Consider the following 26,226-nt stretch of genomic DNA (forward strand, 5'->3'; position numbering starts at 1 on the left):
TACAGGTACCTTTCCCTTCTTTAATATCTCTTTGGGATATAAGTCCAGTAGTAACACTGCTGGATCAAATGGTATGCATAATTTGATAACTTTTTAAGCATAGTTCCAAATTGTTCTTCAAAATGGTTGGATCTGTTCACAATTCCACCAATTGCATCAGTGTCTCACTTTTCCCACAATACTCATCATTGTATTTTCCTGTCATTTTAGCTCATCTGACAGGTATATAGTGGTATCTCAGAGTTGTCTTAATTTGCATTTCTCTGATCAATAATGATTTGGAACACTCATATGAGTAGAAGTAGTTTCAGTTTCATCAATTGAAAATTGTCTGTTCATATCCTTTGACCATTCATCAATTGAAGGAGAATAGCTTGATTTCTTATAAATTAGAGTCAATTCTCTATATATTTTGGAAATGAGGCCTTCATCAGAACCTTTACCTGTAAAAATATTTTCCCCGTTTATTGCTTCCTTTCTAATCTTGCCTGCATTAGTTTTGTTTGTATAAAAACTTTTTAACTTGATATAATCAAAATTTTCTATTTTGTGATCAATAATGATCTCTATTTCTTCTTTGGTCACAAATTCCTTTCTCCTCCTATGTTCTCCTAATTTGTTTATAATCTCATTCTTTATTCCTAAATCATGAACCCATTTTGCTCTTATCTTGGTGTACAGTGTTAAGTGTGGGTCCATGCCTAGTTTCTGCCATACTAGTTTTCAATTTTCCCAGCAGTTTTTGTCAAATAGTGAATTCTTATCATAAAAGTTGGGGTCTTTGGGTTTGTGAAATACTAGATTGCTATAGTTATTGACCATTTTGTTCTGTGAACATAACCTATTTCAGTGATTAACTGGTCTATTTCTTAGCCAATTAGGTGCCCTTATTTTATAGAATATTACAGTGGATATTTACTGAGGAACCTCAGTTCTATGTTTTAGTTCTTCAGATACCCTCACAGACTGCATTTTCTCTTAGCTGCTTTGTGGGAAATGGTGGTACTAACATCATAGGAATATCCTGAGAATCAAATAAAACAAGATAAGTGCATGAAAACTATGAGAATATAGCATTATATGATGCTATATGGAACCTCAAGTTGATGGATAGATTCACAACAAGACTAGCAATTTGAGGTGAGGACTTGATAGTGTTTTGAGAGAGGATCAATTCTTTATTTCATTTTCCTGTAAAGAAAGGATACATAGTGCAAAAGCACAAGATATGGAAAATAGAAAACTTCGATCTGAATCCTGGCTCTGACACATTATAGCTGCATGACCACCTGCAAATTATTTACCAGCTCTGAAAAAAAATATGCATTCTTCCTTATCTGTAAAATGGGGACAAAAACTCTTGGTAACCCTGAAGTACAATATGTAAGCCTGAGTCTGTATCATCACCATCATTTTTCTTATTATTCTCTCAAATTAAAGGTATTCATTAAGTCTTTTTCTCTAACATTGATAGTAAGATTTAAGCTATGAGAATTTGTGTGTATTAAGGGCTTCCAACTTGTTGGATCTTGTAATATGGAATGATTTGAGACAATGAGTTCTGACTTGTATTTCTCTATATGAACTGGGAGGTGGGCTTCATGCATAGGATCCTATTTTGCAATAGGAAGCAGTGTAATTTGGTCCAATAAGCACCAGCTTTTAGATAGAGTACCTCAATTATGGTCCCAAATTTGCCCTTAACTCATTCTGTAAACCTAGAAAAATCACTTAATTTTTTTCACTTAAATCATTCTGTTCCTTTTTCTCTGATCTATAAAATTAGGGGATTTGAGTAGATGATCTCTGCATTTTCTCCTTGGTTTACCAACCTATAGTTTTGTTTTTGTATATGGCCAACATTTATTTGGGCAGCTAAGTGGCAAGGTAGAGAGAGCTCCAAGTCTTGAGTCAGGAAGATCTAGTTCAAATCCAGCCTTTGACATTAACCAGTTATGTGACTTTGGACAAATGATTTAATTCTGTTTGCCTTGGTTTCCCTATATGTAAAATGAGCTGGAGAAGGAAATGGAAAATCATCCCAATATCGTTGTCAAGAAAACCCCAAATGGCATCAGAATCAAGTGCAGTTGAAATGACTAAGCAACTATAACAATACTTTGCATATTTATTGTGAAGATTTTCATTATTTTGAGAAGGGATGCATTACTTTCACTAGTCCACCAAAAGGGTCCATGACATAAAATAAGATTAAGAACTTCTTTACTATATTCTATGATGTTCGATCACTTAAGGAATTTGACATTAGTTTTTTTTTTTCTCTCAAATTAACATGTAAATAACATAATTTAAATATTTGATTTTCCAAAGCATTTGTGATTGCATTTATGTGGGGACCTCATCAATTATAAAATATCATGACCACTACTTGCCTTAGGATATAGTCTCATAATTTATACTGACCCTCAAAAGCATTATCTAGTGGCCAAACTTTCAGTGATAAATCTGTCTGAACTTAATTTAGTAGGCTTGATATCAAAATCCACGCTCTGACGTATAGTCGAAACCTATGGGTTCTAGAACCTGTCAAAGCTTTTGTGCTGCTGGTATAAAGCATAACACACTTTCCAGGTTCACCTTATTGCCTTGAGGCACTGCAGTAAATATTATTGGGCTTTAATTTTTACTCATATTAGTTCATATCGAAAAAAAAGATCAGACTAATACTTATACCCTGTAAGAATTTAAGTAATTTGTTAATAGTATTTGTCTTTTGTCTTAGTTTTCCTCTTGTTCACAGAACTTTAGATTAATGCATATATCTTCAAACAATCTAGAACTCTAGAATTGATATGTGTGTATGTTTGTGACTGTGCTTGTGTGCACACTACAGTAAAGTTTGTGTTCCCAATGAAAGAAAAGAAAAATTCTGAGAAGTCATTTCAGATGCTGATTATCAGCAGCTTAAGTAGAAACTTTCACAACCAGTTGTTGTTTTGACAATCTATCCTAAGTAGAACTGTTATGTATTATGGTTTCATTATTCTAAAATAAAATAGAAGTTTAAAAAAATACCAAACAACAACAGCAGCAGTAAAGGCAACAACAACAACAACAAACCGTTTTGTTTTTGTTAAGGCTGGACTTTGTAGTAGCCCACAAAATTAGTGCAGGAAAATACAAAATTGATTGTTTAATGAGTTCTATTGAAGAAATCTACTTAAAAAAACAATATATTAGTAAATATTAAAGATCATAGTAGAGCTGTGCTATTCTATTCTTCATAATTTTGAAAACACATGATTATATCTTCCTTTGCCAATAGATTGTGGGACAAAGTAGATTTTGGATGTCAAATGTCACATATGTTGTTAAATGCTTTGTTGATTATTTTTGCTTAACTGTTTTACTTCATAAACAATGGAGACTTCTAATGATAGAATAGTGATAGTTTTATTAAGAAGTTCCATGCCATTAAAAAATAAAGCAATGTCAATATTTTCTTCAAGAAAATTAATTTTGTACTGTGCCATTTGATTTTATTTCCCTCTCCTCTTCCATTCATCATACCATCCTTTATAATAAAAGGTGGAAAAATTTTAGTTTTCAACAAAACTCAATATTGGATCAAGTGAGTCTGACAATAAAAGGTAAATTTCCATACCTATATTCTCTCATCCTTGGGAATTCCAAAGACAAGCAAGTGTAATATTTTTAATCCTTTCTTTGGAATTGAGACTTGGCCATTATATTTTAGCAGTATTCAAATTCATTTTATGTTGTTATTCATTTCATCTTCATTGTTGTGATCATTGAGTCTATGATTTACTCCTGTCTGCTTACTTCATTCTGCAGCAACTCTTTGAAGTTTCCCAGCATTAAGATTCACTAGTTCTTCTGGTTCAGTAATATTCCTATGCATCAATAATTTTAAATGAGTTTAAAAAAAACTTTGCTTAACTCTAGTTGTTTAGAAAATATTAAAAGTATTTGAAGGGGGATGCTGTCTTAATCTATTTAAGTAAAATTTATAACTAGAACTTCAAAGAGCAAAGAGCTCTAGAAATTAGATACATTTAAATGTTCTCCTTTTTGTAAGAGAGGACTTAAGAAACTTAAGAAGAATGCTATAACCTTCCCAGGCTGCCCCTAACTGAAGGAAAATCATTAGAGAGAAACAAGAACAATGTTACATTTCTTCCTCAACTTTGATTTAGAGGAGCTATAAAGAGAAGTGAAAATTTGTCAGGGAAAGGAATACATTGTAAAAACTGATTATGCTTCTAATGCTACTGGAGTTCTTTCTAAGAATAGGAAGTGAGTTTAGAGAACTTCCAGGTGAGGAAACTCCCTTTAATAATACAGATTGGCATCCTCAATACAAATGGGCAGTTTTAGAGATTTGCCTAGAGTACTGAGAAGTTAAGTGTTTTGTCCAGAAGAATTATGTCTGTCAGAGGCAGAAACATATCCCAAGTTAACCTGGCCCTGAGGGTAATTCTCAATGTATTCCTGTTTTCCTTAAATTTATTTGACCTGTAACCTTACCCTACACCTCCCCCACTCTTATCCCCTATCTTTTTCTCGGACTTTGTCTCTCTGTGTCTTTTTTTGTATCTCTGTCTCTGTCTCTCTGTCTGTCTCTTTCTCTCTGTCTCTGGCTATCTTTCTGTAGCTCTTTGTTTCTTTCTGTGTGTCTGTGTGTATCTTTCTATCTCTTTCCCTCTCTGTCTTTGTCTCTATTTCTGTTTTTGTCTCTATGTCTCTAATTCTCTCTGTGTGTTTCTCTGTCTCTTTCACACAAAACAATGCTTTTTATCTTCTACCTCTTTTTAAAAAATACAATCAATTCCAGGGCCTATTTAATCAGGGACTGATTTTCCTTCACTTTGAGACTACAGTGATAAACTTATCAGTTTGTTGAGAAAACACTGGAAGAAGAAATGGTCATGGACATAATCAAGACTCTTTCTCTCTCTTTCCCCCTCTCAATACTTTGATGAAAACTCTGAACCAAGAACCAAAGAAACAAACTGAGAACCAAGAAACTGATTATTTTGAGCACACATGCACTACCTCTGTACTGTACTTGTAATTATGTAAAAGCCTCCATGGTATTAATAATGCAATTGTTTAGCATGTAGATCTAGGAGTGACTTCTTGATTAATTCAAGGATCACCATTTGACATCTCTACTTTCTTGGATTTTTTTAAGGTGTCAGAATTGAGTACCAAAAGTACCACTGTCTTCCTTATCTTGACACTATACCCACTCCTATCTAAGATGATAGTGACTGGGTTGGATCCAGAAACACTTTCCCTGCTCACATGCATAGCTTCTGCTATTTGTTGTGGGCAGTATCCACAATTGATTCTAATATTTAGTGAGGAAATAGAATGTGCTAGATACTGTTTGAAACAAGCAGAGTCAAAGGCTCCAGTTACATAAAAAACAAAACAAAACAAAACATAACAAAACAAAACAAAATAAAAAACAACAGTTCAAGTTAGTTTAAAAAACAACTTTATTTATTTATTGTAAACATATGGAAAAGAAGAAAAAAATTGCTAGGTAAACAGCAGAACAAAAAAGAAGATTCAAAATATAAAGTAATACATTTTCATTTCAAGAAAGCCTATATAATAAATACTACACATTGTGTTCAGAGTTATCCATCTTTTCTCTTCTTCCCTGTTAGTTTTCTTTTGTTTTCTGCTATGTACTTTTCATTTTATTTTCCTCTCTTCTATTCCACCCCTGAAGAAGGCTACAATTAATATACACACGTGTGTATGTATGTATGTATATATATATATACATATATATATATATACATACATATATATGTATATATATATATGTTTATGTCTATGTATACATACATTTAGATAAATATATGGACAGATAGATATATAAATGTACACATACATACAAACATTCATAATCACATACACAGATATAAATTTATATACATATTCACATATATATGATTGAATATTTATAGTTATAATTCCAAGTCTCTCCATATTTTTAACTCCAAATTATCATTTCCTAGACCTCAGTAATATCCCAACCATATATAGTCTAATTATTTTAAGTAATTTAAAACAATATTGATTAATATGGCTGACATATACTGTAGTTCCCCTATTTTTCTTTTTTGTTTAAATTTATTTTACTTTAGATTTTGTCTGAAATGGTTACTATCCCTGCTTTTTTTTAAATAGTAATTTCCAAGTGTATCTCTTATTATTTATCCCTCCTTACTCCTCTATTATACTTCTATGCTATATCTCACCTTTCCTCCTATTACTTAATCCCTGCCCCAATCCACTGCCATCCCTCATATGCCTCCCTTATGCTCTTTAACCTACCCAACTCTCCAAGGATTTCAACCTTATTTTTTCTGCCTTATCTATCCCATTTTATTCAATTCCAATTAATCTAGTCAACTTATCCCATTCCTGTCAATCTATATATGCTTCTATATCTCCCCTTATCCTATTCCCTTACCTCCTATTTTTTCATACATTTCAAAGACTTTTTCAATTCTAAATTTTATGTTTGTTCTCTCTTTAACCCAGATCTGATGTGACTAAGATTCCCAAGAAAAATCCCTCTTTCATCTACTCCCACTTCCCTGTCTCCTTATTTTTTTTATTTATTTTTGAATTTAGAAGAATGTTGTATGCTTCTGGAGATATATCCATATCTCTAATTATGTATCTATCTATCTATCTATAGATATAAATCTATGCCTGTATTTATACATATATACATAGCTTACATGGTTTTGCTTTTTAGAATCTTCAGCTCTACCTGAGTTTTTCTTTCAAGTTACACACTTTTTTATTGTGTTCACATCTTTTTTGCAACAAAATCCTAAAATTATGGCAATTCATTGAATATCATTTTTTTTCTTCATTGAGGACTATGCTCATCATATTGGGGATATTTTCAGCCACAACCCCCATCTTTTTTCTCTTTTATTTATATAGTGTTCCAAGACCTATGATCTTTTATGGTGACTGCTGCTATGTCTTGTGAGATTCTTATTGTTTCTCCATTGTATTTGAATTAGTTTTGCCTCTTGCACTAAAGCTTCAGGAAATTCTTCTCTGATTATTGTATCAAGATTCTTTTTTTAAATAGCTTTCAGGTAGTCTAATAATTCTCATATTTTTTATTCTTGATCTGTTTTCTAGATCAGTTGTGTTTGTTTTTTTCTTATGAGATGTCTTACATTCTTTTCTATTTTTAAGTTATTTATATTTTGTTTTATTATTTCTTGGTCTCTTGTAATTTAAGATTCTGAATCTTCTTTTCTAGTTGGATGACTTTCTTTTAAAAAACATTTTTCTCAGTTTTTTCATTTTTTAAAAGTCTTTTTTGAGTTCTATGAATTGTTGTTTTGGAAAGTGACATTTAAGGTTTCTTTTGGGGGTAGAAGAGGCTTTTTTTTTTCTTTATCAATTTGCAGGAGTTTCATCATGTAATCCCTCTAATCCTGGAGTGTGGGTGTGGTTTATCCTTGTGGCCTGAAACTGAAACCAAGAACACTATTCTCCTGTAAATTCCTGCTGCCAGAAAAGTCTCTACCCCACTGTTTTTTCACTCATAGAGCACATGCTAGTTTTTTTCTTAACCAGAGCCATGTCTGGACAGCACATTGGGTCTAAAGGTTCCCTCAATATTTCCCAACTCAGCCCTCAGACTCCCCAGCCTCTCTGGAAGGCAAAAATTTATTTGGCTGGAGCTGAGGTTGCCTCCCTATATGACTAGAACCAGGGCCTACCCTTTGCTATTTCAACAGAACTATTTGAGAGATGTTTATACTTCTTTCTAAAGATCTTCTGTAATTGTCTAGGGAAAACCACTATTCTGCCCCAACTCTTGTTTTTTTATGTCTAGACATTTAATTTTGAAGCACTATTTCATCTTGTTTATGGGGGAATTTGGGGGAATTTTCTAGAATTTCCCTACTCTGCCATCTTCTCAGAATCCTCTTCTTAAACCTAATGCTCGATGCATTGGAAAATCTCACTTGAGTTTTGGCCACAACCAACTCCCATTCAGGAGTTTCTACCATGGAGACAAAGCTAGTAAATATTTTAAAGGAAAAAAACCACACACATAAATGTCACTTGGTATCAGCTATTGACTAACCACAAGCACCATTAGCCATTAGGAAGAAGCTAGAGTGAGTTATCTATTCTTATTTCATCAGTAGCCAAGTTATTATAAATGAAAAAAAAAGTCTCATGTTATGAGCAGTCAAGCATCAATGGAAGAGTTACTATCCTGATCCAGTTGAATTTTGGCATTTTAAAGAATTTGCTTTATAGAATTCTACAAGACAGTGAACATTCCCAGAAATTTGGCTAATAGTTCTTCTACCTCAGCTAAATAACAGTGTCAGTATCTATAAGTTATCATGTAACATTAAGCAAGATAATGACAGCTATCCCTCTGAGGATATTTCAAAATCACAATGAGTAAGAAGCAATTTGTTGAGGATCTTTCCTTGTCAGTTGCCAAAGCATTAGCATTCCATCTGCTAGTAGAATCAGGATTAGCATATCCTTGGTGAAGTTGTTAATGGCAACTTTTTAGAACTAAATAAATGCTTTGTAGAGTATTTCAGAAAAAGATGCTGTGGATTACATTAACCTTCCCTTTACAGATATCTGTTGATTTTCTTTAAAGGCACCTATTAAATGTAAAATAGCCCTGATAGAAACTGGAACAATTTTTCCACTTGAACAACTGAGAGCAATGCCATATTGTATGTCTGTCATTCTCAGTTTTGCTAAATATAAGTGAAACTGGTTAGAAAGAAGTAGTTTTTCTTATGAAGACTGCCTCTTAACTGAGCAATTCACAGAAGAGAGCTGTGGCCTGTATGTACCTGTCTGCTTACATGCTTACTCAGTAGATTAGCTTTCATCCATTTCCCTTCCCAGTGCTGATTCATTAGAGGCTTTTTCTGAAAGGTCTTTGTGTTGCTAGCTAGGGGAAACAGTTTCATATGTTAATCCTTTATAAAAATACCTTTTTTTCCATCCCTGCAAATGCTTTCTATCTGAACGCATCTGAAATTCCGCCAAGTCCTTGTCTCACTGATTAGAAGCTTGGTAAAAGCGTCCAAAGCTCGCTACTTTTGAATTCCATTGCTCTGTGCTCTACTTCCATCCAAGAAGAAATAACAGTGCTGACAGGGAATCCTGGTTCTCCAAGTGTCTCTAGTATTTGAGCTGATGAATAAGTAAACTAGCTTTTGGAGGTTTTCATTGCTGTGATTTACTTATGTAAATATAGCCCAAAATGTTTTCTTATTTTGTTGATTTGATATGGGTTTTCAGACACAATTCAAATATCCAGAAAACTATAGGTAATCTGTTTAATTTAAAGGGAAAAAGAAGTGACACACTCTCTCAGTTGTAACAATTCTGTTCCCACCTCTTTCTATTTGTTTTGTTTCCTTCTATTCCAGTAGTTTGCCAAAGATAAACATCTTCCTAAAATAAATATTTCTAAGTTCATCTTCCAATTTCCTTAAAATCATGACTAGAATTTTATACTTATTTTAAGAATAGAATTATATTATTTTTAAAAAAAGAGAGGATATAGAGATCATTTTGTTCAACCACTCTTGTTCTCCACTCTGTGTCTATTGCTTTCTTTGGTTTCATCTCCACTGATCAAGATACCCTTATGCCCACATCCTCTGATACCCTCTTCCTCCATATCTTTCAGCCAATTACACATCAAGACAAATTTAAGCATTCATTTTTACAAGATTTTGAGTTCCAAATTTTTCTTCCTCCTTCCCCTCCCATCTTCCTAAAATGTTAGGCACTTTGATATAGATTATGCATGTGTTATAATGTAAAGTATCTTTTCATATTAGTCATAGTTGTGAATGTTGAAACAAATAAAAAGAAAAAAAAACTATGAGAAAGAATAAAGTAAGTGGAAATATTATGTTTTGATCTGCATTCAGAGTGCATCAGTTCTTTATCTGGATGTGGATGGCATTTTCCTTTGTAAGTGCTCTGTACTTATGTTCTATCATAGTGTTTCTGAGAAGAGCCACGTCATTCATAGTGGATCATCACATAATAATGCTGATACTGCATATAATATTTCCCTAGTTTTGGTCATTTCATTTGCATCACACAATTCTTTTCAGGTTTTTTTGAAATATGCATGTTGGTAATTTTTTATTACATAATAGTATTCTTTTATATTCATATTATATAGCTTGTTCATTCCCAAATTGATGACATTTCCTCAGTTTCTGGTATTTTACCACCACAAAAAGGGTTGCTACAGATATTTTTCCACATATAAGTTCCTTCTCCTTCTCTTTGAGATATAATAGTGGTATTCACTAGTAGTGGTGTTGCTAGATCAAAAGGTAATTCACAGCATGGTTACTTATTTGGGCAACTCAAAAATGGTTGGATCAATTCACAAGTCTTCCAACAATGTATTAGGGTCCCAATTTTTCCATATCTTCTCCAAACTTGTCATTTTATTTATTTTTGGTCATATTAGTCAATCTGATAAACGTGAAATGGTATCTCAGAGATTTTTTTTCAATTTGAAATTCTCAAATTAAAATGATTTAGAAGACTTATAGATAGTTTGGATTTCTCCATCTCCATTTCATATCATTTGATCATTTATTAATTGGGGAATGACTTGTATTTTTATGAATTTGACTCAGTTCTCTATATAGCTGTGAAATGAGGCTTTTATCAGAGACAGTATAAAAACTGTTCCCCAGCTTTCTTCTTTCTTTTTTCCTTGCAATGATTTTGTTTGTACAAAAACTTCTAAATTTTATATAACCAAAATTTTCTATTTTACATTTCATAATGCTCTCTATCTCTTGTTTGGTCATGAAGCTATAATTCACTTAACTCCCTCAAAAATTTCTATGCTACACCTTGGTACATATATATTTAAGTATTGCTATTACTTCTTTGCTATGATACTGTTTAATAAGATAGCCTTATCTCTTTTAATTGCAGATATTTTTTATTTTGTTTTGTCTGAGATAAGGATTGCTGGCCCTGTTTATTTTTGTTTGTTTGTTTGTTTGATTTTTTACTACAAGTGACACATCTTGCTCACCTTTACTCTGTATGTGTCTCTAGGCTTAAAAGATTTTTTTTGCAAACAATATATTGTAGAATTCAGATTTTTGAACCACTCTCCTATTGGCTTTCATTTTATGGGAGAGTTCATTCCATTCACATTCACAGTTATGATTACTAACTGTTTATTTCTTTGCATCCTGTATTTTCTCCTGTTTCTTCTCTCTCTCCTTTCACCTTTTCCTTCCTTGGCAATGTTTTGCTTCTTTCTACTTCCTTCCCTGGTCTGCTCTTTCTTTCTTTCTTCTGTCAGTCCCTTCTTCTACCCCCTTTATTTAATCTCTTCTATATTCAATTGATGGCATATATTATTCCTTTTTTGACCCAAAATTGATGAGAGTAAGAGGCAAGTGATACCCATTGCCTATTCTTCCATCTTTTCCTTAATAGTTTTTTTTTTTGTTTTGTTTTGTTTTATTTTGTTTTCCATTTGAAATAATTTACCCCATTCTACCTCTCCCTTCCTTCTGTACCGAGTATATTCCTCTTTCTCATCCCTTAGGTATTTTTTTAAAATGTAATTCTCTCAAATTCACCTTATGCTAATGGCTCCTGTCTATGTTTATTCCTTCTAACTACTATTAGTGTTACAATTTTTAAGAATTACAATTATCCCCCCAACCAAAAATTAAACTTGAAATACAAAAATTAAAAGGAGAAAGAAGTAAGTAGTCTAAATAATCCCATCTCAGAAAAAGAAATAGACCAAGCTATTAACCAGCTTCCTAAGAAAAAGTCCCCAGGACCAGATGGATTTACAGGTGAATTCTACCAAACATTTAAAGAACAACTAACTCCAATGCTATGTAAACTATTTGAAAAAATAGGGATTGAAGGAGTCCTACCAAATTCCTTCTATGACACAGACATGGTACTGATACCTAAACCAGGTAGATCGAAAACTGAGAAAGAAAACTACAGACCAATTTCCTTAATGAATATTGATGCAAAAATCTTAAATAAGATATTAGCAAATAGACTTCAGAAAATCATCCCCAGGATAATACACTATGACCAAGTGGGATTTATACCAGGAATGCAGGGCTGGTTTAATATTAGGAAAACTATTAGTATAATTGACCATATTAATAATCAAATTAATAAAAACCATATGATCATCTCAATAGATGCAGAAAAGGCATTTGATAAAATCCAACATCCATTCCTACTAAAAACGCTTGAGAGTATAGGAATAAATGGACTATTCCTTAAAATAATAAGGAGCATATATTTAAAACCTTCAGTAAACATCATATGTAATGGTGATAAACTAGAACCTTTCCCTGTAAGATCAGGAGTGAAACAAGGTTGCCCACTATCACCACTACTATTCAATATAGTACTAGAAACTCTAGCCTTGGCAATAAGAGCCGAGAAAGAGATCCAAGGAATTAGAGTAGGAAATGAAGAAATCAAATTGTCACTTTTTGCAGATGACATGATGGTATACTTAGAGAACCCCAAAGACTCTGCTAAAAAGCTATTAAAAATAATCCAGAATTTTAGCAAAGTCGCAGGATACAAAATAAATCCACATAAATCCTCAGGATTTTTATACATTACCAACACAATCCAACAGCAAGAGATACAAAGAGAAATTCCATTCAAAATAACAGTCGATAGTATCAAATATTTGGGAATATATCTACCAAAGGAGAGTCAGGAATTATATGAACAAAATTACAAAACACTTGCCACAAAAATAAAGTCAGATTTAAATAATTGGAAAGACATTCAATGTTCTTGGATAGGCCGAGCGAATATAATAAAGATGACAATACTCCCCAAACTAATCTATTTATTTAGTGCTATACCAATCAGACTCCCAAGAAACTATTTTAATGACCTAGAAAAAATAACAACAAAATTCATATGGAAGAATAAAAGGTCGAGAATTGCAAGGGAACTAATGAAAAAAAAGTCAGAGGAAGGTGGTCTAAGTGTACCTGATTTAAAGCTATATTATAAAGCAACAGTCACCAAAACCATTTGGTATTGGCTAAGAAATAGACTAGTTGATCAGTGGCATAGGTTAGGTTCACAGGGCAAGATAGTGAATAAAAATAGCAATCTAATCTTTGACAAACCCAAAGATCCCAAATTTTGGGATAAGAATTCATTATTTGACAAAAACTGCTGGGAAAACTGGAAATTAGTATGGCAGAAACTAGGTATGGACCCACATTTAACACCACATACTAAGATTAGATCAAAATGGGTCCAAGATTTAGGCATAAAGAACGAAATCATAAATAAATTGGAGGAACATGGGATGGTTTACCTCTCAGACTTGTGGAGAAGGAAGGAGTTTGTGTCCAAGGGAGAACTAGAGACCATTATTGATCACAAAATAGAACATTTTGATTACACCAAATTAAAAAGTTTCTGCACAAACAAAACTAATGCAAACAAGATTAGAAGGGAAGTAACAAATTGGGAAAAAAATTTTTACAGTTAAAGGTTCTGATAAAGGCCTCATCTCCAAAATATACAGAGAATTGACTTTAATTTATAAGAAATCAAGCCATTCTCCAATTGATAAATGGTCAAAGGATATGAACAGACAATTTTCAGATGATGAAATTAAAACTATTTCCACTCATATGAAAGAGTGTTCCAAATCACTATTGATCAGAGAAATGCAAATTAAGACAACTCTGAGGTATCATTACACACCTGTCAGATTGGCTAAGATGAAAGGAACAAATAACGATGAATGTTGGAGGGGCTGTGGGAAAACTGGGACACTGATGCATTGTTGGTGGAGTTGTGAAAGAATCCAACCATTCTGGAGAGCAATCTGGAATTATGCCCAAAAAGTTATCAAAATGTGCATACCCTTTGACCCAGCCATACTACTACTGGGCTTATACCCCAAGGAACTACTAGAGAAGGGAAAGGGTCCTGTATGTGCCAAAATGTTTGTGGCAGCCCTTTTCATAGTGGCTAGAAGCTGGAAGATGAATGGATGTCCATCAATTGGAGAATGGTTGGGTAAACTATGGTATATGAATGTTATGGAATATTATTGTTCTGTAAGAAATGACCAACAGGAGAAATACAGAGAGGCTTGGAGAGACTTACATCAACTGATGCTGAGTGAAACAAGCAGAACCAGAAGATCATTATACACTTCAACAATGATACTGTACGAGGATGTATGCTGATGGAAGTGGATTTCTTCAACATAGAGAAGAGCTAATCCAATTCCAATTGATTAATGATGGACAGAACCAGCTACATCCAGAAAAGGAACACTGGGAAATGAATGTAAACTGTTATTTTTACCTTCTGAATCCAATTCTTCCTGTGCAACAAAAAATTCGGTTCTACACACATATATTGTATCTAAATTATACTGTAATATATTTAACATATATAAGACTGCTTGCCATCTGGGGGAGGGGGTTGGGGGAGGAAGGGAAAAAATCTGAATAGAAGTAAGTGCAAGGGATAATGTTGTAAAAAATTACCCATGCATATGTACTGTCAAAAAATGTTATAATTATAAAATAAAATAAAAAATTTAAAAAAAAAAAAAAAGAAAGTAAAAAAACTATTGAATTAATAAATAAAACCAAGAGTTGGTTTAATGAAAAAGCCAATAAAATAGATAAACCTTTGGTAAATTTGATCAAAAAAAAGAAAGAGGAAAATCAAATTGATAGTCTTACAAATGAAAAGGGGGATCTTTCCACCAATGAAGAGGAAATTAGAGAAATAATAAGGAGTTACTTTGCCCAACTTTATGCCAATAAATTTGATAATTTAAGTGAAATGGATGACTTCCTCCAAAAATATAGGCTCCCTAGATTAACAGAGGAGGAGATAAATTGCTTAAATAGTCCCATTTCAGAAAAAGAAATAGAACAAGCTATTAATCAACTCCCCAGGAAAAAATCCCCAGGGCCAGATGGATTCACATGTGAATTCTACCAAACATTTAAAGAACAATTAATCCCAATGTTATATAAATTATTTGAAAAAATAGGGGATGAAGGAGTCCTACCAAACTCCTTTTATGACACAGACATGGTACTGATACCTAAACCAGGTAGATCGAAAACTGAGAAAGAAAATTATAGACCAATCTCCTTAATGAATATTGATGCTAAAATCTTAAATAAGATATTAGCAAAAAGACTTCAGAAAATCATCCCCAAGATAATACACTATGATCAAGTAGGATTTATTCCAGGAATGCAGGGCTGGTTTAATATTAGGAAAACTATTAATATAATTGACCATATTAATAATCAAATTAATAAGAACCATATGATCATCTCAATAGATGCAGAAAAAGCATTTGACAAAATCCAACATCCATTCCTACTAAAAACTCTTGAGAGTATAGGAATAAATGGACTATTCCTTAGAATAATCAGGAGCATATATTTAAGACCTTCAGTAAGCATAATATGCAATAGAAATAAACTGCAACCTTTCCCAGTAAGATCAGGAGTGAAACAAGGTTGCCCACTATCACCATTACTATTCAATATAGTACTAGAAACGCTAGCCTCGGCAATAAGAGCCGAGAAAGAGATTCAAGGAATTAGAGTAGCAAATGAGGAAATTAAACTGTCACTTTTTGCAGATGACATGATGGTATACTTAGAGAACCCCACAGACTCTGCTAAAAAGCTACTAGAAATAATTCAAAATTTCAGCAAAGTGGCAGGATACAAAATAAATCCACATAAATCCTCGGCATTTTTATATATCACTAACAAAATGCAACAGCAAGAGATACAAAGAGAAATTCCATTCCAAACAAATGTTGAGAGTATAAAGTGTTTGGGAATCCATCTACCAAAGAAAAGTCAGGAATTATACGAGAAAAATTACAAAACACTTGCCACAAAAATAAAATCAGATTTAAATAATTGGAAAGACATTCAGTGCTCTTGGATAGGCCGAGCGAATATAATAAAGATGACAATACTCCCCAAACTAATCTATTTATTTAGTGCTATACCAATCAGACTCCCAAGAACCTACTTCAATGACCTAGAAAAAATAACAACAAAATTCATATGGAAGAATAAAAGGTCGAGAATTGCAAGGGAACTAATGAAAAAAAAACTCAGAGGAAGGTGGTCTAAGTGTACCTGATCTAAAGCTATATTATATAGCAGCAGTCACCAAAACCATTTGGTATTGGATAAGAAATAGACCGGTAGATCAGTGGAACAGATTAGATACAAAGGACAAAAAAGGATACAGCAACCTAATCTTTGACAAACCCAAAGATACCAACATTAGGGATAAAAATTCATTATTCGGAAAAAACTGTTGGGAAAACTGGAAATTAGTATGGCAGAAATTAGATATGGATCCACACTTAACACCATATACCAAGATAAGATCAAAATGGGTCCATGATTTAGGCATAAAGAGGGAGATAATAAATAGATTAGAGGAACAGAGGATAATCTACCTCTCAGACTTGTGGAGGAGGAAGGAATTTATGACCAGAGGAGAACTAGAGATCATTATTGATCACAAAATAGAAGATTTTGATTACATCAAACTAAAAAGTTTCTGTACAAATAATACTAATGCAAACAAGATTAGAAGGGAAGTAACAAATTGGGAAAATATTTTTAAAAACAAAGGTTCTGACAAAGGTCTCATTTCCAAAATATATAGAGAACTGACCCTAATTTATAAGAAACCAAACCATTCTCCAATTGATAAATGGTCAAAGGATATGAACAGACAATTCTCAGAGGAAGAAATTGAAACTATATCCACTCACATGAAAGAGTGTTCCAAATCACTACTGATCAGAGAAATGCAAATTAAGACCACTCTGAGATACCACTACACACCTGTCAGATTGGCTAAGATGACAGGAACAAATAATGATGAATGTTGGAGGGGATGTGGGGAAACTGGGACACTAATACATTGCTGGTGGAGTTGCGAAAGAATCCAGCCATTCTGGAGAGCAATCTGGAATTATGCCCAAAAAGTTATCAAACTGTGCATACCCTTTGACCCAGCAGCGCTACTACTGGGATTATATCCCAAAGAAATACTAAAGAGCGGAAAGAGACATATATGTGCCAAAATGTTTGTGGCAGCTCTTTTTGTTGTAGCTAGAAACTAGAAGATGAATGGATGTCCATCAGTTGGAGAATGGTTGGGTAAATTGTGGTATATGAAGGTTATGGAATATTATTGCTCTGTAAGAAATGACCAGCAGGAGGAATACAGAGAGGCTTGGAGAGACTTAAATCAACTGATGCTGAGTGAAATGAGCAGAACCAGAAGATCACTGTATACTTCAACAACAATACTGTATGAGGATGTATTCTGATGGAAGTGGAAATCTTCAACATAAAGAAAAGCCAACTCACTTCCAGTTGATCAATGATGGACAGAGGTAGCTACACCCAGAGAAGAAACACTGGGAAGTGAATGTAAATTGTTAGCACTAATATCTGTCTGCCCAGGTTGCATGTACCTTCGGAAAGTAATGTTTATTGGGCAACAAGAAAATGATATTCACACACATGTATTGTATCTAGACTATATTGTAACACATATAAAATGTATGGGATTGCCTGTCATCGGGGGGAGGGAAAAAAATGAATACAAGGGATAATATTATAAAAATATATATATAATAAAAAATTAAAAAAAAAAGAATATAAATTGGGCAATGGGCAATTTTATTTGCCTAATTAAATCAAAAACTATTTTATTTTTGTCTTTGTATGTCCATTGTTTAAGCACAGTTTCTAGCATGCTGTCGGTGTTAAATAAATGTCTGTTAATTGATGAATTACACACAAGTGCAAACCAGTTTTATAGAATTCAATCAGAAAAATCAATATAGGTTTTGGTTCAAAACTAAAAAAAAAAAAAAAAAAAAAAAAAAAGAATTACAATTATCATCTTTCTCCAGAGGGATATAAACAGTTCAGCTCCACTAAATCCCAAATGTTTTCTTTTCCCTTCATGTCTTTTTAGGCTTTTCTTGAGTCCTTGATATTAGAGATTATTTTTTTGGGGGGATGTCAATTCTTGTCTTCTCCTTATAAAAATTTGAAATCCTATTTCATTGAATGATCATTTTTCCTTTAAGTATTATAGTTAATTTTGCTGGATTGCTTTTTTTTTTTTTTCTTGCCTGGGTCCTAGCTCCTTTACCTTCAAGAAAATCACATTATATTGAAGAGACCCTGAAACTCTAAAACTCTTTGAAGAATAAATTCTCCTTGAATCCTGCCACTGTGGGGACCCTGCCAGAGGACAAACAGCTTCTGAGCTGGAGATATCAATCACATTGAAATGGAGTAACAACCTATTCACTTCTAAGATTTTCTCAATTCCAGCTCAAGCTGAAATCAAGCTTGTAGATACAAACAGCCTACTTGGAACTCCACCCACTAGCCCCATCAAGAGCTTGTAGCCAAGGCTTATAAAAACTGCAACTTGGAACAATTCTTTGCAGAGATCCTAACATGCCATGCCATGCTATGCTATGCCAAGGAAATTTCTGCCCACTGAAATGATATTTTCTTCCAGTGTTACCCTTTCTTTATCTCCCTCACCTATTTCCCTAATGAGACGTTATGCCTCTCTGTCAGGATTTCTCTACTAGAAATTTCACTTCCCAATGCCTATAATAAACCTCTTTTATAAATTTAGGTTTACAGGTATAAATTATTTTACAGAGAATCACTGCACTGCCAGAAGGGGTTCCCCAAAACTCCCTACACTTGTGCCAAATCCCAAGGGGATGTAGGAGAGCCAAACCTCTCCATTTGGTTCCCTGAACCCCAAACCTTCCAATATACCTTATCATTTAACTCCCTGATCATCAGGAACCCTAATGTCATTTTGGTCCCCTAAATCTAGACCTCTTCATTTGGTTCCCTGACAGAAGGGAACCCCCAAACTTAAACTTCATAACTATGACCTCTAATCCTTTCATGTTAAATTCTGTGTAATCCTGATTGTGGTTCTCCAATTTTTGAATAGTTTATTTCTTGTAGTATTTTTTACTTTAATCTGATAGTTCTCAAACTTGGCTATATTGTTTTCTTAAGGTTTTTATTTTGGGATCTCTTTCTTGAGGCAATGGGTGGATTTTTTTCAATGGCAATTTTCCTTTAAAATTTTTTGAAAGATGCTGTCCAGGTCCTCCTTATACCTTTCTGGTAGTAAAATGATTCTGACATTTTCTCTTCTTCATCTATTTTCTAGTAATATATTTTGCATCTTCTATTTTTTCATCCTTTTGAATTTTTTTGATTGATTCTTAATGTTTTATCATTAACTTCTGCTTGACCAATTTTAATTTTTAAAGAGTTTTTTCACCTCAGTTATCTCTTATATTTCCTTTTCCTTCTGCTTGATTATACATAAGAAGTTGTTTTCTTCAGTGGACTTTTGTATCTCTTTTTCCACTTGAACAATTCTACTATTTTAAGTAGCTGTTTTCTTTTCTATAATTTTAACTTTTTTTTTTTTTCATAATTCTCTTGCAGCACTCTCATTTCTTTTCCTAAAGCTCCTTTTAGAGCTCTACCATGATTTCTTTCTGGGAATGAATACCATTCCCATTTTCCTTTGGGCTTTTGCTCAAAGGTATTTTTAAATTGTTATCCTCTTCTGAGATTGGTCTTTGTCTTCTGTGTCACCATCATAGTTTTTAATGGTCATTGTTTTGTTGTTGTTTTGTTCATCATTTTAGATCTTTTCACTTTTTAAAAAATTTGAATTGTGTTTCCCAGGTAGAAGGGCCACTATATCAGGCTTCTTTTGCCAGAGATTGAAGGCCCTGGCTGTATACCTGGTGTTGTTAATGAGAGTCCCACAGGGGACCCTTGTGTTTGGTGAGGGTGAGTTGGGTGTAGCTAGCACTGGTGAAGTCTAAAGGGATGAGGCAACCCTACCTGCTACTGAATTGGGATCTTAGTGATGGTGTCTGGAATGTGCTAAAACTGGTGGGGTGTTTCTGCATTTTACTAGGACTATACTGAAAATTTTGGTAGTCTGGTTGCTGGGAATTAGTGCTGGTATTTGTTTGCTGTGGGCTATGCTGAAGTACAGGGACGAGTCAAATGCTAGTAGCTATCTGTTTGCTTAGGCACCTAAGATTAGCATCTGCCTACTTACCTGAGACATCTGAAACATGAGGATGGTGGAAGATGCGTCTTTACCTGGAGCTACCTTGAAAGCACATAGTACTACTCAGGTTGGAGTCTGATGGTTTCCTTGGCTAAAAAGAGGTACATTGGGTTAGGGACACTGATGCTGGCATTTGCTTACTCCACCACATTGAGACTCAGGATCTTTCACTAGTTTGCTGAGGTGAGTGAGGCTTGTTGGGCTTGTTAGGATATTTCCTCTCCTAGACTGCACTCACCTTTTACCCAAGTGAAACAGCTCTTTCCTGATAATATTTTAAATTTCCTGGCTTCAAAGAGTGTTTTTCCCTGTTTTTTGCTGATTTGGCTGCTATTCTAGGATTTAATTTAGGGTGCAATTTTGTGATTATTGTGAATCAATTGTGAAACAATATTGTGAATATGGGAAAGTCATGGTTATTTATTGCTTATTCTGCCATCTTGGCTCAGAAGTGTTCATGTCTCCTTTTGTACTCTGTGAAAAGTGTAGGGAGGATTCTAGCTATACACTGAAGGGTTCAGTTATTCGCTTGGGACCAAACTATGCCCCTTCCCCATTGGCCCAATTGAATATAAAGTCTTTGGGAGCAAGGACTTTTTTTTTTTCTTGTTTTAAATTGCATCCCCATTGCTTAGTACAGTGCCTGGCATATGTAGGCTTTTAATAAATTTTATTAGATTGGATAGTTTTCCCATTTTACAGTTGAAGAAATTGAGATAGGGAAATTAAGTGACTTGCCTAACATCTTAGGAATAGTAAGCGACAAATCACAGCCTTAAATATGGCTCTGACCCCGGATTTAGTGCTTTTATTTCATTACCATATTGTTAACTGTCATTTCCAATGGATTCAGTATAAGTATTTTTAACCAAAAAGATAGCTCTTATTTTCATGATGAATTTAATGTTGCTGCTTTAAAAATATTTTAAACATAAATACAAAATAGGGAAAAATTGTTATTCACAACAGAATACAAAAGAGGATTTAAAATATAAAGCAATAAATTTCAATTTCAAGAAAGCCCATATAATAAATACTACACATTATGTTTAAAGCTCTCCATCTTTTCTTTATTTCTTGTAGATTTTCTTTTGTTCTCTGCTGTGCACTTTTTTCTTTATTCTTTTTTTCTCCTTCCTCTATCACCTTTCTCCTAATAAGGCTATAATTAAGCATGTACATTATATCTTTATTATGTAAAACACACATATATACATACATGTATATATGTGTACATACACACAAACATATATGTATTACATATATATATACATACACATATATGCAATTAACTATAGTCATACACATATATACATACATGCAATTATATGCATCAACTATATAAAACCATACTAGGTCTGTTTGTATTATTTCTCTGAAAGTAGATAACATCTTCTTTCCAAGTCAAGCCTTTCCAATATTTTTCTAACTTCAACTCATCACTTCCTAGATCACAGCAATATTAGAACCTTATACTGTCTAGTTATTTCAAATAGTCTAAAATTATATTGATTATTATGACTGATATATAGTATAGTTTTCCTATTTTTCTCTTTTGACTATTTTAGTTTTACCTTTGTCTGAGATCATGATTACTATTCCTGTTTTTTTTTTATTTTTTAATTCTACTCTTGATCTTTATTTTATAGTTTGTGTCTCTTATTTTCTATACCTCCTGGCTCCTCTTTTTTACTTTTACATGCCACTTTGCCTTCTTATTATTTAACTTGCCCCACCCCAAAGATCTCTCTTTCATTCTCTCCCACAAACCCTTTATCCTTGCCTTTTATTTCTATCTGAATTTAGAAGACTTCTCTATATAGTCCTTCAAATATATAAATTGCTCCCTCTTAATCCCATTCCCATTAATCTACATACTCTTCTATATCCATCCTTTCCCCTTACCATTTTGATTTTTTAGAAATTTAGAAGAATTTTATTCCCTTTTAAATGTTGTTCTCTCTTCAATCCTAATCTGATGTAAGTAGGGTTTACTCTAAAAATATCTCCCTTATCCTCTCCCTACTCCATATCTTCTTATTTCTTTTTAAATTTAGATGTCTTTTATATCCTTCTAGATATATATGCTTTGTTTCCTCTTTTTACCTATTCCTGATAGAAGTAGAGTTCTACAACTACCAGCCCTCCTCCCCACCTAATTCCTCTTTGTCAATTCTTCCTTTCACACTTCATTTTTATAAGATAATTATGAATTTTACCTTTTCCTACATGATTTTGCTTTTTAGAATCACATTTACTCAACTTTACCCAGATATTTCTTTCAAGCTATACAATTATTAATCACAATCTTAGACATATGGTTTATATTTCCACACATAAAACCTAAACAGTTTGTTCTTAAATTCCTTGTAATTAGTCTTTGATGGTTACCTATATTTATTTTGGATTTTATATATCAAATTTTCTATTATGTTCAAGTTATTTTGCAACAAAATCCTGAAAATCTGGCAATTTATTGAATATCTCTTTTTCCATTTATGATTATGGTTAAACTCAGTTCTTTTTTCTTTTTGATTTATAATGTTCAAAGGCCTGTGGTCTTTTAAAGTAACTACTGCTTGGTCTTGCGTGAGTCTATTGTGGCTTCCCTATATTTTAATTTTTCTTCTTGTACTCATAATATTTTCTTCTTGACCTGAAGGTTTTAGAATTGGACTATGACATTCCTATAGGCTTTCTTAGTAGGATGTATTACAGGTGGTGATCAGTGGATATTTTTCTATTTTTATTTTCCCCTCTTATTTGAATACTTTAGGTCCATTTTCTTTAATTATTTCCTGTATTATTGTATCAAGTTTTTTTTTTCCTTTTTTTTTTTTTTTCAATTGAAGCTTTCAGATACTTTAATCTTTTTTATGATTTCTCTTCTTGATCTATTCTCCAGATCAGTTGTTTTTCTTAATATCATTTTTTATATTTTGTTTTATTATTTCTTGATCTCATAACTGTGCTGGCCTCTACTTGCCCACTTTTACTTTTCAAGGAGTTATTTTCTTCTTTAAGATTGTGGATTTTTCCCCCCAGTTGGATGAATTTTTTTTTCATAATCTTCTTGTTTTTCTTGGATTGTTCTTTTAAAAAAACATTTTCCCACAATCTCTCTCATTTGATCTTTAAAGTCTTTTTTGATTTTTTCTATGAATTTGTTTTGGGCAGGTGACAATTTGAGGCAACTTTTTTGGTGTAAGAGAAGCTTTTTTGTGGAGCAAGGGAGGCTTTAGTATCCTCCTGTTGGACGTTCCATGGTCTTGTCTTCTTTATTCCCATACTAATTTTCTATGGTTAAGTTCTTCCTCCTCTTGATGGAATTCTGATTATTGTCCCTAGTTCACCCTAGCCAAACTTATCCCCAGCCTGGAGCCCCACAGAAATCATTAATCATGGGTCTCATTAGAACAATGAGAAGGACGGTATATTCTGTAACCATGTCACTGGGTTACCACATGATTGTTACCACAAAACATAACATAGAAATTAGCTAATAAGAAAATAGCACCATAAGATGCACAATAAGATACTGGATAATAAATATCAAAAAATATTTCCCCCAACTTTGCACTTGCACAGTTTCCCTGGGTGAACTTATGCTAGTTATAATATAATTACTCTACATTATCTCCATCCCTCCATGTGGGCTTTTCTCTATGCATTCTGGGTGACCACATGCTCAGATACACCAATACTTTAGGACTGCCTCTTGTTAGCAAACTCATCCTATAACCTCATCACATATCTTGTGATGTAATCAATGCTATTTGCTCTGTCAAAATCTTTGTCTTGATTTGCAGGACTGCTCATTTCTTCAGAGAGGTTGACCTGCCCACTGAGTAGATTAAATGCCTTTGCTGTCTGAACCTGAATTCTTTCAGTGGCAACACCATAACAAATAGTTTTCTTTTCTTTTCTTTTCTTTTTTTTTTTTTAATAAAGCTTTTTTATTTTCAAAACTTATTCATGGCTAATTTGACCACATTGACTCTTGCAGAGCCTTGTGATTCAGATTTTCCTCTCCTTTCCCCATCCCCTCCCCTAGATGGTAAACAATCCAATATATGTTAAACATGTTAAAATATATGTTAAATACAATATGTATAAACATATTTATTCAATTCTCTCGTAACACAAAAAAATCAGATCAAAGAAAGAAAGTAAATGAGTAAGAAAACAAAATACAAGTGAACAAGAGTGAGAAAGTTATGTTATAATCCACATTCAGTTTCTACAGTCTTCTCTCTGGTTGTAGATAGCTCTCTTCATCATAAGAACATTGGACCTGACATCAATCATCTAATTGATGGGTATCCATTCAGTTTCCAGTTTCTTGCCACTACAAAAAGGGCTGACACAAACATTTTTGCACATGTGGGTCTCTTTCCTTCCTTCAAGATCTATTTAGGATATAGGCCCAATAGAAACACTTCTGGGTCAAAGGGTATGCACAGTTTGATAATTTTTGGGGCATACTTCCAAATTGCTTTTTGGTTGGGTAAGTTCACAACTCCACCAACAATGTATTAGTGTCCCAGTTTTCCACATCCCCTATAACATTCATCATTATCTTTTCCTGCATGACAAATACTTGATGTCTCAACACTTTGCCTACTATTTTTAAACTTTTTTTTTTTTAATTTATAGCCATTTGTTGATGTAATTACTTCTTAATTTTAGGATCTCTCTACTCCACAAGCATAGTCAATCATCATGCATTAATTTCAATTTTACTATGTATTGGCATTATTCTAAGGACTGATGATACAAAGATCCTTTACAGAGTCTGTCCTCCAGGAGTTTACATTCTGATGATAGAGAAAACATGCAAACAACTCCATATAACCAAGGTGTATATATAAACAAGACTGGAGATAATTTATGAAGACAGCATTAAAGAGGGACAAGAAAAGGTTTCCTGGGATTTTAGCCTAGACTTGAACAAAGCTATAGAAACCAGGAGGTTATAATAAAGAGGAAGATTACTTTCCAGGCATGGGAAAAATTATCCATATCTTGTATTAAAGAGGGTACAAATATTTTCTCAGAAAGAAAATGTTAGGATTGTTACAAGGTACTTATGCACTGAGTTCACACCTTTAAAGGAGTTCACACCTATAAAGGAATTTACATCTTTAAAGGAGTTCACACATTAAACTTCACACCTTTAAGAGAGCATACTGTTAAGGAGCTCCCACAAGTCTAGGGAGTATGCACAAGCCATTCTCTGGGAGGATATAAAAGCCCACTCTCTGGGAGTCTGGAGGGAGTCAAGGGGAGAACTTCAGGGAAGCTCTAGGAGATTCAGAGCCAGGATTCAGTGGATTCCTAAGTCCAGGAGATTCACAAATCTAAAGGAAAAGCCTGTTCATGGACTTCCAAGAGATTCACAACTAGGATTGAATTCTGGGAAACCCACAATCCCACACTCTTGGAGGCAGAGTCTGATTCATTCCCATGTGTACTTTGTGCTGGCTGGAGGCTTTGGATTCAAAGGGAGCTAGAGACTGAAGATTCAGGATTTTGAAGGACACAATAGAGGATCTGGACTTTAACTCCTGGCTGCATTTTGGAATTATTGAATTGAACTGAAAGGAAGGCTGCCTCCAGAAGCTCCCCAAGAAAACTCCTCCCAGAGAACAATCACAATCTAGAGACAACAAACCATTACAGAAAACAATAATTTATCAAGATCTTAATAATAATAGTAGGACACTATGATTGAAAGTCTTTAATCTTTTGTCATCTATAATTTATTCTTTAAAATGACTTTTCATTTTTCTCAATGGTATTATATTAATTTAAATAAATATCAGTATTATTGCTTGACATTTGGGACTGTCTCTGCTTATTCTCTTGTTCTTTTATTATAACTTCACACCCAAGACCCTAAATAAGTAAAATCATATGCAAGCATAGTTTTTAAAAGCTGTTACAGAATAT

This window comes from Sminthopsis crassicaudata, chromosome 3 (assembly GCF_048593235.1).
Source record: "Sminthopsis crassicaudata isolate SCR6 chromosome 3, ASM4859323v1, whole genome shotgun sequence".
Lineage (NCBI taxonomy): Eukaryota > Metazoa > Chordata > Mammalia > Dasyuromorphia > Dasyuridae > Sminthopsis > Sminthopsis crassicaudata.